We start from the raw sequence: 12,288 nt of genomic DNA on the forward strand, positions 1-12,288 counted from the left end.
TGCTTAACTCAAAGCCAACCCAAGTTTTCTCCATATCTGTATTGACCTAAATATCTTGGGTACTGAATAGTTCTGAGTAAGCTGAAATTCCCATAAATAAAACCTTATTTTAATTATAGGGGGGATGTTTGTTATTTATTTATTTTTAAAAATTTTTTTAGGTGAGGCAACCTTTGGTTGATCTCACAGATTGCAAGGACCTTGTCAACTTATTTTTATTTTTTATGCCTACAGCACCTGGTCTTCCTAGGTGGTCTCCCATCCAAGTACTAACCAGGGCCAACCCTGCTTAGCTTCTGAGATCGGACAGAATCGGGCTTGTTCAGGGTGGCAAGGCCATAGACAGAAGTTTGTAATTTAAAGATAACTAGTAGAAAATGTAAAACCAAAAAGTCATTTGTGCAAACAAATCAGTTGTGCAAATAATTACACTTTAGTTTCTATTGACTAAATTCTTAATTTGTAATTGGGTTGTATACTTTCAGAGAATTTTTGAAGGTATATCTTCTACTTGCTCTTCCCCACTCCCCTCTGAGCCCTACGGGGTCTCTGTTTCCTCTGACCTGTGTCCTGGGATGCTGGTCACAGCATCAATAGGCAGCCATGACATCTAGCTTCCAGCTGTGTCCATCCAATGGGATAATATTTGTAGGACAGGAGGAAAGTGAGGTCTGGATATTTGTCCCTCCAGCTCCTTCCTTTCTGGATCCACGAGGGTTGGGTACACCTGTCTTCTAAAGGCCCCAGTTCCTATCCAGGGCCCAATCCATGCTGTCACTAGTACTTGCTCCTTCACCTTCAGGAATGATCCCCTGATGTTGCTGGCTCCAGGATTCTGCATCACCCTGCATTAGTTTCCTAAATCCTCCCTTCACCTTTGTAAATAGTCTGTTTATTAAACCCCTCAAATTGCCCAGTTTGAGTGTGCCATCTGTGTTCCCAGGGACTGTGACTAATACAATATTTAAAATTTTATTCTGTACAATATTTTTAGAAGCTCTGTAGTGTCCTCTTCCTCTTTTAAAAGGCCTTAGGAGAGATGTGAATGTGTGTGTTCAATCGAATTGCTATTGTTTGAACTTAAAAAGCAGAGCTGGCCTTTGAGAAGGAGAGAACAGTAGCTTTGTACCTTTCTTCAGCGCAAGTCAACTGTATTTTAAAAGTCAGTGCTGCCAGGGATCATGGACCAAACCAAAGGTGGTTTTATCCCTGAGGAGAATATCTCCGGAAAGCTCAGAGTAAGTCAAAGCGGGACTGGAGAGAGAGGATGCCGTGTCTGCCACCATACTTGCTGTGGTGAGCTTCAGATGAGAGACAGATCAAGGGCTGAAGGTGGAGGAAAGAAATCAGGATGGAGTGAGTAGGTTGCCTGCTTTAAAAGGAACCCTGGGAGCTGACTCTGGGGAAGGGGCATGTGTCCCAAACACCAGTGATAGTTACTATGAAAACATCCTAGGCTAAGGGACAAGTCAACAAAATGAAATATCAGTAGAAAGTCCAGTGGGGAGCTAGGTGGTTGCTTAATGGGGTGCTGTACGTCTAACAATGTAGAAGAATATTCAGTGACCCGAGGAGTGGTTCTTGGCGATAAGTGGATATAAGTAGGTGGCAGCATGGTATTCAAATGTGAGCCCATTATTTGTGGAATAAAGTCTTTATTTACTAAGTATATAAACTCGTGAGCTGGAGGGGAACCATGTTTGGCTACATTTGAAGCCTAGCAGAGAGAGGAAGAAGGACAGAAGCCAACATGGATAGACAAAAGGAGCTAGTGTTGAACACCCGAGTCCAATTCCTCATTCTCATCAGGACTCCCAAAGCCCTTCCATAATTCCTCCTCCTTATCCTGAGCAGGTCTCAAGAAGGATCTATTATTTGCCATGTTGGGAAGGTTGAGACAGGTAGCATTGCTATTATCATATCTATTTTCCAGATATGGATACGAAGGCTGAGAGAGGCAGCGCGGGAGAAAAAGGTGGAGCTGAGGTTTGAACCAAAGTCATCTGAGTCTAATACTGAACATTTGCAGCTTTGCTGGAGCCAGATGCCGTCAGGGGCTGTGGGTCAGGGCAATGACAGGAGTCAAGCCGCAACTCAACAGGGATTACTAAGGGCATTTTCTTAATGGAGGGGCTGCTCACAGCCAGGTGGGCAAAGTGGAATGAACCACAAAGGAAATGGAGATGTTGCACACTCTCCCTGCAGGGCTGGGGGAGTGTTTCCAGTCATTGGTTAGAGGAGGGCCACTAGCCAAGAGAGCACCCCTACTCCTAACCACGGTGAGGGCAGAGGAATGGAGGGCTGAATAAATGCTCGCCCTCTCCCTCTGGGCCCACCAGTCTCCTGCCAGCTTCTCCTGTAGGCTGACTCCAACAGGAAGAGGAAGACTAAAGGCACAGGAAACAGTCCCTGGGGCCCAGCATGCAGGCAGGGTAGAAGTGATCTAGGAAGCAGAGTTCTAAACTGTCTGGGCCTATAGGACTGTGGTGGACCAGACATGGACAGGGTTTTTCTGGAAAAGCTGCCAGAGTGGCTGGACGGGGGGCTGGCCCAAGGGCAGACGCCCCCCAGTTCTTCCCCAGGAAGAGATGCCCCTCCTCTACTCCCTCCCCGTGTCCCCTTCTCCCACTTCTTCCTTTCCTACAGGTCTGAATGGTTGAGAAGGGCTTTAGCAGTTGGAAAGGACTCAGGGAGGGCACTTCTGGTTCAGCTGTGGGACACTCCCCAAGAGCATGAAGACAAAGGACTAGCACTTCAGGGTGGAGGGTGGGGCAAGACCAGGGTCAGGAGGAAAGTGGACCTGATGATGAGGACTCTGAGTGCCCGGTAGACATGGCTTTTCCCTGAAGATAGTGGGGGCCACAGCAGGTCTTTGTGCCCATCCCCGGTGTCTTTATCAGGATGGGTTGAAGGGTGTGGGAAGGTCAGTAGTAGGGACCCTATTAGGAGACAGCTTGATGGAGCCCTTGGCCACCAGCTGGGCTGATCCTCAAGAGCGCAAGGGGCTTCAGAGAGACTGAGGCTGCGCACATTGTGTCAGTGAGCCCATTGCTTGCTGGACATGCTGGAGTCCTGCCCAGAACATCTGAGGTACTTTGGCAGAGGTGTCCCTGCCTCCTGGGCCACAGACTATGAGTGGCAGCCTCAAGTGAGACTCCGATGACTGGACCGTAGTGCCTGGCAGAGGAAGGCAGGCGGTGACCCTCCTGCAAGGCAAACAGACCAGCCTTTGTGCTGAGGGGTGTGGTAGCTGTGTATGTTGTCCGCTTGCTCAGTGCCAATCCCCAACACAGGCTCTCTTTGTGGGGCCCAGGCCCAGGCTAGGGGCAAGACAGTGGCTGGAGGCGAGGGAACAGGTTTTCTGTGGAGCAGCTCTGCTGTAGTGTGTTGGGTGAAGGCCCTACAGAGCCAGGGTGGGAAGATGGCAGGCTGGGTGTGGGAGGTCCCAGGAGAAGTTTCCCTCGGGCCAGCCAGGCGACACTACACAGTGGGTGGCTGCCTGGCCGTAGCTGAAGGCCCTCCTGACTTGCCACTTTGCTAATTAAAGCTGCTCAACACCCAGGGCCCATGGGACCTGCTGGTGGGCCTTACTCATCTCAAAAGGCCAGAGTTTCAAATGCATAACTGTCAATGTTATGTTTGCTCTGGTGAGATTCCTAGTGAGTTGATGGGTCCCTGTGAGTCTTCTACTCAGAGCCCCAGTTCCCCAAGGCCCAGAGCAGCACCTCCTTGACCTTTTCCTTGGCCTCCCCTCTGGCTATTTTTTTTGGCAGCAAATGTTCTGTAATTTGCTCATATGGTTTCATCAGGCAGGGCTGGTCTCACAGGTATGCAGCCTGTGTAGTCACACCAGGCCTGGTGATCAGAAGGATCTGTCAATTGGATTAATGCTCTGCTATCATCATCTTAAAATTCTTAATAATTTTTTCATCTTTAAGTTGTGAAAAAAAATTTTAAATTTATTTTATTATTAGTTTCTAGTATATAGTACATTGGTTAGATATTTATATAGTTTATAAAACGATCCCCCTAACTACTCTTTCTCTCTTCTGGCTCTCCACCTAGCCATTACATTAATGCTAACTGCATTCCCTATGCCATGCTCCCATCCTTGTGACCATCTATCAACTACTAATTTGTACTTCTTTAACCCTTAACCCCATTCTCCCAGCCCCCTCAACCCCTCTCCCCGCTGGCCGTCACCAGATTGTCCTCTATATTTGTGAGTCTGTTTTTTTGGTTAGTTTGTTCTTTTTGTTCCTTAGATTCTGCATCTAAGTGAAATCATATGGTATTTATCTTTCTCGGTCTGACTATTTAACTCAGCATAATAACCTCTAGGTCCATCCATGTTGTTGCAAATGGTAGGATTTCATTTTTTTAAAAGGCTGAGTAATACTGCATGGTATATATGAACCATAACTTCTTTATCCAATCGTCTGTTGATGGGCATTTAGGTTGTTTCCATATCTTGGCCATTGTAAATTGTGCTGCCATTAACATAGGAGTGCATAGAATTATTGTTATGAATTATTGTTTTGGTTTTCTTTGGATAAATACCCAGAAGTGCAATTGCTGGTTCAAAAGGTATATCCATTTTTAATTTTTTGAGAAACCTCCAGACTCTTTTCCATACTGGCTGTATCAATTTGCAATCCCACCAACAGTGTATGCGAGTTCCTTTTTCTTCACTTCTTCACCAACACTTGTTGATTTATTGATGATAGCCATTCTGACAGGTGCGAGGAGATATCTCAGTGTGATTATAGTTTGCATTTCTCTGATGATTAGTGACCTTGAGCATCTTTTCATATGTCTACTGGCCATCTATATTTCCTCTTTGGAAGAATATCTGTTCGGGTCTTCTGCCCATTTTTTAATTAGATTGTTTTGTTGTTGTTGTTGTTGAGTTGTACAAGTTCTTTCTATATTTTGGATATAAACCACTGATCAGATGTATCATAAGCAAATATCTTCTCCTAATTAGTCAGTTGTCTTTTTGTTTTGTTGATGGTTTCCTTTGCTGTACAAAAACTTTTTAGTTTGATGTAGTCCCACTTGTTTATTTTTTTCTTTTGTTTCCCTTGTTTGAAGAGATATATCCAAAAAGAAATTACTGATAGCAATATCAGAGAGTTTGCTGCCTATGTTTTCTTCTGGAAGTTTTATGGTTTCAGGTCTTACATTTAAGTCTTTAAACCACTTTGAGTCTGTTCTTGTATACGGTGTAAAAAGTTAGTCCACCTTTTTTTTTTTTTTTGCAAGTATCTGTCCAATTTTCTCAACACCATTTATTGAAGAGACTGTCTTTACCTCATTGTATATTCTTGCCTCCTTTGTCATATAGTAAATGAGATTACAGGTGTGGATTTATTTCTGGGCTCTCTATTCTGTTCCATTGATCAATGTATCTGTTTTTATGCCAGTACCATGATGTTTTGATTACTATAGCCTTGTAGTATAGTTTGATATCAGGTAGTGTGATATCTCCAACTTTGTTCTTCTTTCTCAAGATTGCTGTGGCTATTTTGGTGCTTTTATGGTTCCATACAAATTTTAGGATTATTTGTTCTAGCTCTCTGAAAAATGCCATTGGTGTTTTGACAGGGATTGCATTGAATCTATAGGTTACTTTGGGTAGTATGGCCATTTTAATGATGTTGATTCTTCCTACTCGTGAGCACGGTATATGTTTCTATTTATTTGTATCTTCTTCAACTTCTTTTTTTCAATGACTTATAGTTTTCTGAGAACAAGTTTTTTACCTCCTTGGTCAGTTTGATTCCCAGGTATTTTATTATTTTTGATGCAATTGTAAATGGGATTGTTTTCTTAATTTCTCTTTCCGAAAGTTCATCATTGGTGTATAAATATGCCACTGACTTCTGAATATTAATTTTGTGTCTTGTTGCTTTACTGAATTCATTGATCAGTTATAGCAGGTTTTTTTGTGGAATCTTTAGGGTTCTCTCTATATAGTATCATGTCATCAGCAAATAACAAGAGTTTTACTTCTTCCTTTCCAGTTCGGATACATTCTATTTCTCTTTCTTGTCTGATTGCTGTGGCTTAGACTTCCAATACAATGTTGAAAAGGAGTGGTGAAAGTGGGTATCCTGTCTTGTTCCTGATCTTAAAGAAAACACTTTTAGCCTTTCTCTATTGAGTATGATGTTATTGATATGATCATACGGTTTTTATCTTTTGATTTGTTAACGTGGTGTATCACATTAATTGATTCGCAAATATTGTACCAACCTTGCATCCCAGGAATAAATCCAACTCGATCATGGTGTATGATATTTTTAATGTATTGCTGAATTCTGTTTGCTAATATTTTGTTGAGGATTTTTGCATCCATGTTCATAAGAGATATTGCCCTACAGTTTTCTTTTTTTGTAATATCTTTGTCTGGTTTTGGAATCAAGGTAATGGTGACCTCATAAAAGGAGTTAGGGAAGGCTTCCTTCTTCTTGAAATTTTTGGAATAGTTTGAGAAAAATAGATATTAATTTTCCTTTGAATGTTTGATAAAATTTTCCTGTGAAACTGGTCTAGGACTTTTGTTTTTTGGGAGGTTTTTGATTACCTATTCGATTTCATTGCTCGTAATCAGTCTGTTTAGATTTTCTGTTTCTTCTTGACTCAGTCTTAGGAGATTGTATGTTGCTAGGAATGTATCCATTTCTTCCAGATCATCCAATTTGTTGGCGTAATATTTCTCATAGTATTTTCTTATAATCTTTCATATTTGTATGGAGTCTGTAGTTATTTATTCTCTGTCATTTCTGATTTTATTTATTTGAGTCCTTGCTCTCTTTTCCTTGATGAGTCTGGTTAAGGGTTTGTCAATTTTGTTTATTCTTTCAAAGAATCAGCTCTTGGTTTCATTAATCTTTTGTATTGTTTGTCTAGACTCTATTTCATTTGTTTCCACTCTGATCTTTATTATTTTCCTTCCTTCTTTGGGCTTTGTTTGCTGTTCTTTTGGGCTTTGTTTGCTGTTCTTTTTGGGCTTTGGGCTTTGGGCTTTGTTTGCTGTTCTTTTTCTAGTTCTTTTAAGTGTAAGGTTAGATTGTTTATTTGAGCTTTTTCTTGTTTCTTGAGGTAGGCCTGTATTGCTATGAATTTCCCTCTTAGGACTGCTTTCACTGTGTCCCATAGATTTTGAGTTGTGTTTTCATTTTAATTTGTCTCTAGGTATCTTTTGATATCTTCCTTGAGCTCATTGATAACCCATTCACTGTGTAGTAGCATGTTATTTAGCCTCCATGTGTTTGTGTATTTTCCAATTTTTTTAAATGATTTTTTTAACAAAGGGCCCTACATTTTCATTTTGCAATGGGCCCCACAAATTAAGTAGCTGTTCCTGTCTCAGAGCTCAGGGAAGGGCTAGGAGAGCACTGAGGACAGCTTAGCGAGGGTCCTCAGTTACCTGCCATCTCTGAAGTCCCTCTGCCCTCCCTGATTCAGGGTAGGACTAGAGGAGGTTAAATAACAGTCTCTTAAGCATTTTGCAAACATTGAATTACCCTAAAACCTCTAAAAATTATCTTTAAAAATAATAGTTTCATTGAAAGTACACGTTTATTATGAAAAATTTAAACCATACAGAAAAATACCAAGAAGAAAGTGAAGAAAAAATAATTCAAATGCCATCATGGAGAAGTAACATTTAGGTGAACATTTTTATGGTGCTCTGAGTGTATGTGTGTGTGTGTGTGTGTTTATGGTCAGCTTGGGCTACTATAATAAAAATACCATAGTCTAGGAGGCTTAAACAAAAAACACTTCTTTCTCAAAATTCTAAAGCCTGGGAAGTCCAAAATCAGGGTGCCGGCAGATTTGGTGTCTGGTGAGGACCTCCTCACATGGCAGAGAGCAAGCTCTAGTCTCTTTTTCTTCTTATAAGGACACTAATCCCATCATGGGGGCTCCATCTCATGACCTCATCTAAACTTACCTCCCATAGTCCCCACCTCCTAATATATCACATTGGACCTCTGGCCCTGGGTGTCCTCTGTGTGAAGGGACACTTCTCTAAGGAGCCAGCTCAGTTGGCCCTCACTCAGATGGTGCTTCCTGCCACAGTTTTGGGCACCTCCATTAGAACTACTTTTTGTCTTGCAACATCTGAGGTACAGCAATATGCTCAACATATACTTTAGGACTGGATGAAAAGCATTCTCACATCCTTTTTTCTTTATTTTTTCTCCTAACATTTATTATAAAAAATGTCAAACATACAGAAAAGTTGAACAACTGTATACCCACCACCTGGATAGCATTTTGTTCTATTTGTTTCATCATGTATCTATCTATCTCTCCATCTACCTATTCATCCATCTTATTTTTTTTATAACTTTCAAGGAGAGTCGCAAACTTCAGTGCACTTCACCCCTAAAAATTTATCATGTATATCATTAAGTAGAGTTGAATAATTATAATTCATTTTTTAGGTAAAATTTATATGCAATTAAATGCTCAAATCTTAAGTGTATCATTTGCTGAGTTTTGACAAATGCCTACACCTGTGTGAATCAAACCCTTATCAAGGCTCAGACCATCACCATCCCCCAGAAGATTCCCTCATGCCTTGGCCCAGTCACTCTATGCCCCCACCACCCCCAAGACGGCTACTATTCTGATCTTTATTTCATCATCAGTTAGTTTTGCCTGTCCTAGAACTTCTTCTAAATGGACTCATAATGCAGGTGCTCTTTTTAGTCTGACTTCTTTCACTCCCTATAACGATTTTGAAATCCGTTCACATGTGTCAGTTCCATTGTGTGTGTGTACCATGGTGTGTTCTTCCCTCACACTCTTCTATGTCGCTCGACACACTTTAAAAGACCATTTACAATTTCCACTTGACTGGATTGTCTAAGGACCCACTGCCAGTTGGAGGAGGGTCAAGATTTGTCTCCATGTCTCCAGGCAGGGAAGTGCTCCAAAAGGTTACCATGGATTCCTGCCCTGACCCTGTCACCCTTGGGCTGCCTTTGATTCTTCTACCTCTAGCCCCTTCCGTACTGCAAGATTTCTTGATGGATGTGGCTCATTTTCTGCCTCCTCTCCTCTCCTGTAATTTTCCCTTCAGTCCACTACAGGCTGACTTTGGTTTCCACTTCCCACCCTATTAGATCTCCTAGCATCCAGCATGGTCAGCCCCTTGCCTTCTCTTGCTCATCTCTGTGGACTTTCCTCCTGCCTTCCTGGCTGCTTTGACTCAGTTTCCTTGGCTGCCTTTCTCCTCTGTGTGACTTGCAAGTGTTGATGGTCTTCAAGACCTGGTTCTGGAGCATTCTCTCTGTTCTCTGAGCTCTCACTCCCAGGTGGTCATGCCCAGAACCCCAATTTAACGTCATCAGAAGCAGAACCCACGATTTCTCTCTCTAATCTTATTCTGCTCCATCTCCCTTTCTCACTTAATGCCCTACTAACCACACACACAGTTGCTCCAGCCTGAAGCCTGGGGCATCCCTGATTTCTCTCACATCCTCACCTCCTACATCCAGCTCATCATCAGTCCCCATAGAGTCTATCTCCAAATCAAATCTTAAATCTGTCCCCTTCTCTTTATCCACACTGCCTTAGCCCCAGTCTTTGGGACACCTTATACTAAACATTTTTTTCTGGGTTATCTAATATTCAAATGTAAATGGACATTCTGTATTTTTATTTGGTAAATATGGCCACCCTCCTGTGAGAGACTCCAGCTGGCCAGAACCTCTACTCTGTCTGACTTTACCTGTGCCAACGGAGTGTATGTTACCCGGCTCATGTAGGCTCAGAGTAAACCAGGAGAGTCTGTTACCTCCCCAGCCTGCCCTCCCTACCTTTCCCTCCTGCAGCATTGAGGTGGTGGTCAAATCCAACACAAGCCCCTGAGATGTCTGCATAGCTCAGCCAGAGCTGGGCTTCTGTCCTACTCTCATTCTAGGCTGCTGCAACACAGATGTTTCCATAGTACTTAGTGCCAGTGACGTTCTAATCAGAGCTCTGATTTTAAGGTTGGAGGAAACTGATATTTGTGAAGGTCCCAGCAGAGGGCCTGGCTCGCTCAGAGTCCTATTAATGATATTGATAGTTTCCCCTCAGTCTTTCTGGTGCCTTCTTTCTATGTTGACACAGCAAGAGGCCATGCAGGTTAGGAAATGATTCTCTGACTTTCTGAAGGGTTATGTCCCTGTCTTCCTAAGCAGGCTTCTTTTAAACCATTGAGTTTAAAGTATGCACAGTGAGGAGTCCTGTTTCAGGGCACTTCTGGGAATTATAAGGACAAAGTCTGGCCTTGCAGCTGGTAGAGCAATGTGGGGCTGTGGACTCTTCCACACGGGACAAAGTCCAGAACCCAGGCCAGGCCAGTGGCCAGCTAGGCCTGGCTTATCTTTCTAGCCTCAATCCTTCCCCTTATCTTTTTTTCTTCCTGGCAAACTCCTGCCAAAAACGGAAGCAGAAAGAGCTGGCCATTTGGGATTGGGGAGGCCATCCCTTTACTAAAAGTCTGCTCATGGGGAAGATGTCACTTACTCTCAGTGCCTCCACTTTTTCATCAGCCAAATGGAGCTAAGGAATTCTGCCTACTTCCTTTGAAGAGTCAATGGGACATACCATGCATCACATCGAAGAGCTCAGGAAGAGAGGTGCCTTCTGACCATGTGGGTGGTTCCCCTTTGAGACTCAGCTCCCTGTCATCTGGGAAGGTTTCCTAACTGCCCCCATCAACTTGAAGCTGGTTCCTGTCTTGTTTCTGTAGCACTTTCTAGACTCCTCCATTATTGCCTTCAGCAGTATGTACTTGGTGAATATTTATTTTATTCTGTTTTATTTTTAAATTTTATTTATTTAATTAAATTTATTGGGGTGACATTGGTTAATAAAATTACATAGGTTCCAAGTATACAATTCTATAATACATCACCTGTATATTGCATTGTGTGTTCACCACCCAATCTTCCGTTGTGACCATTTATTTTTATATTTCTTTCTGCCACTGCATTTTGAGCTCTTTGATCTGCGGGAGGCTGTGATTCTCTGCACAGTGCCTGGCACGTGAATGATGCTCAATAAACACTCAATGAACAAACATAAATTGTGGAATTTGACTGCCTTTGAAATATCTAAAGTAGAGATAGAAGCCCCTCTAGCATTCTACTCCTTTGTGCTTATTCTAAGACAAAACAGTTAATTTCTGTCTCTGAAAACAGGACCCTCTTTTGGCCAATTTTAAGTCACCTTGGGAAGATTAATGTTCTACATTCTAATTAGTCCTTTTTATGCCTTTGGGAAACTAACACCAATTTTAAGCCAGGAGTTTTGTTTGTTATTTCATTTAATTCTCACAATAACCCTATGAGGTGGGCACTGTTACTATCATCCTTACTTTACAATTGGACAAACTAAGGCCCAGAGAGATTAACTAATTTGCCAATGTCTCCCCCGCTAGCAAGCAGTACATAAGGGATTAGATCTCAGGCTAGTCTGATACTAGAGCTTTTGTCCTTGAGTCTTTGGGCTGCACTGTCTGAGGTTTATGAGGGCTCTAAAGGGATGAGGAAGAAACTTATCCCTGGAAGTACTGGATGCTGAGTGGAGCAAGAGATGGGTATGCTTTGCATGTGTGAGAGTGTGCAGGGAAGAGGTCGCTGCAAAGGGACTCAGCACGGGGAAGGGAGAATCTGGAGAGGTGAGAGAGGGGTCCCCAAAGTGGTGGGCTGTGCTGATGGATGGGGCTGGGTGGAGAGAACCCAGACTAGGGAGGAGGGATTTGGTGAGCTCACCCTGCCAAGCCCTCCCTTCCAGCCCAGAGCTCAGCCAGGCTTCACTTGTGCAGCTAATGAAAAGCAGATTGAGAGGTGGGATGGGCTAGAGACCGGAAGGCTGGCTCTGCTACGTGGCGTTCTTCAGCTTGTCCCAAGCTTGCTGCCAGTCTGCTGAGAGATGAGAGCCGTGTAGGGCTTCTCAGTTAGACTGCTGTCTCCCTCTTGTTTTATTCCAGCTCAGACTGTATTTATTAAAAGATGAATTTAAACATTGCCAGCTTCAGTGAATGATGCAGGGGGCACTGATGGAGACATTGGTCACCCACAAGAGGCTGTACCTTCTGTGATGGGACTCCTCTTCCTTTCCCAAAGTATAAATGGTCCAGCCCACAGGCCTGAGTCCTCTGAGGTATCCTACGGCATTCCCCAAAGGAGAAAGGGTGCACAGAACTTTGGCAAGGGCTGTTCTAAAGGGTTAGTTGCTTCAACCTCCAAAAGGGCCCAAGGAGTGGGAGTGGAAGGC

At 43.0% G+C, this 12,288-nt stretch overlaps 1 pseudogene; it reads right to left on the bottom strand.

The window, feature by feature from the left end:
* Window positions 1-225: 225 nt before the first annotated feature.
* LOC120612120 (uncharacterized) lies at window positions 226-344 on the bottom strand (annotated as a pseudogene).
* Window positions 345-12,288: the final 11,944 nt, after the last annotated feature.

The sequence above is a fragment of the Pteropus medius genome, unplaced genomic scaffold, assembly GCF_902729225.1.
Source record: "Pteropus medius unplaced genomic scaffold, Ma_sr-lr_union100, whole genome shotgun sequence".
Classification (NCBI taxonomy): Eukaryota; Metazoa; Chordata; class Mammalia; order Chiroptera; family Pteropodidae; genus Pteropus; species Pteropus medius.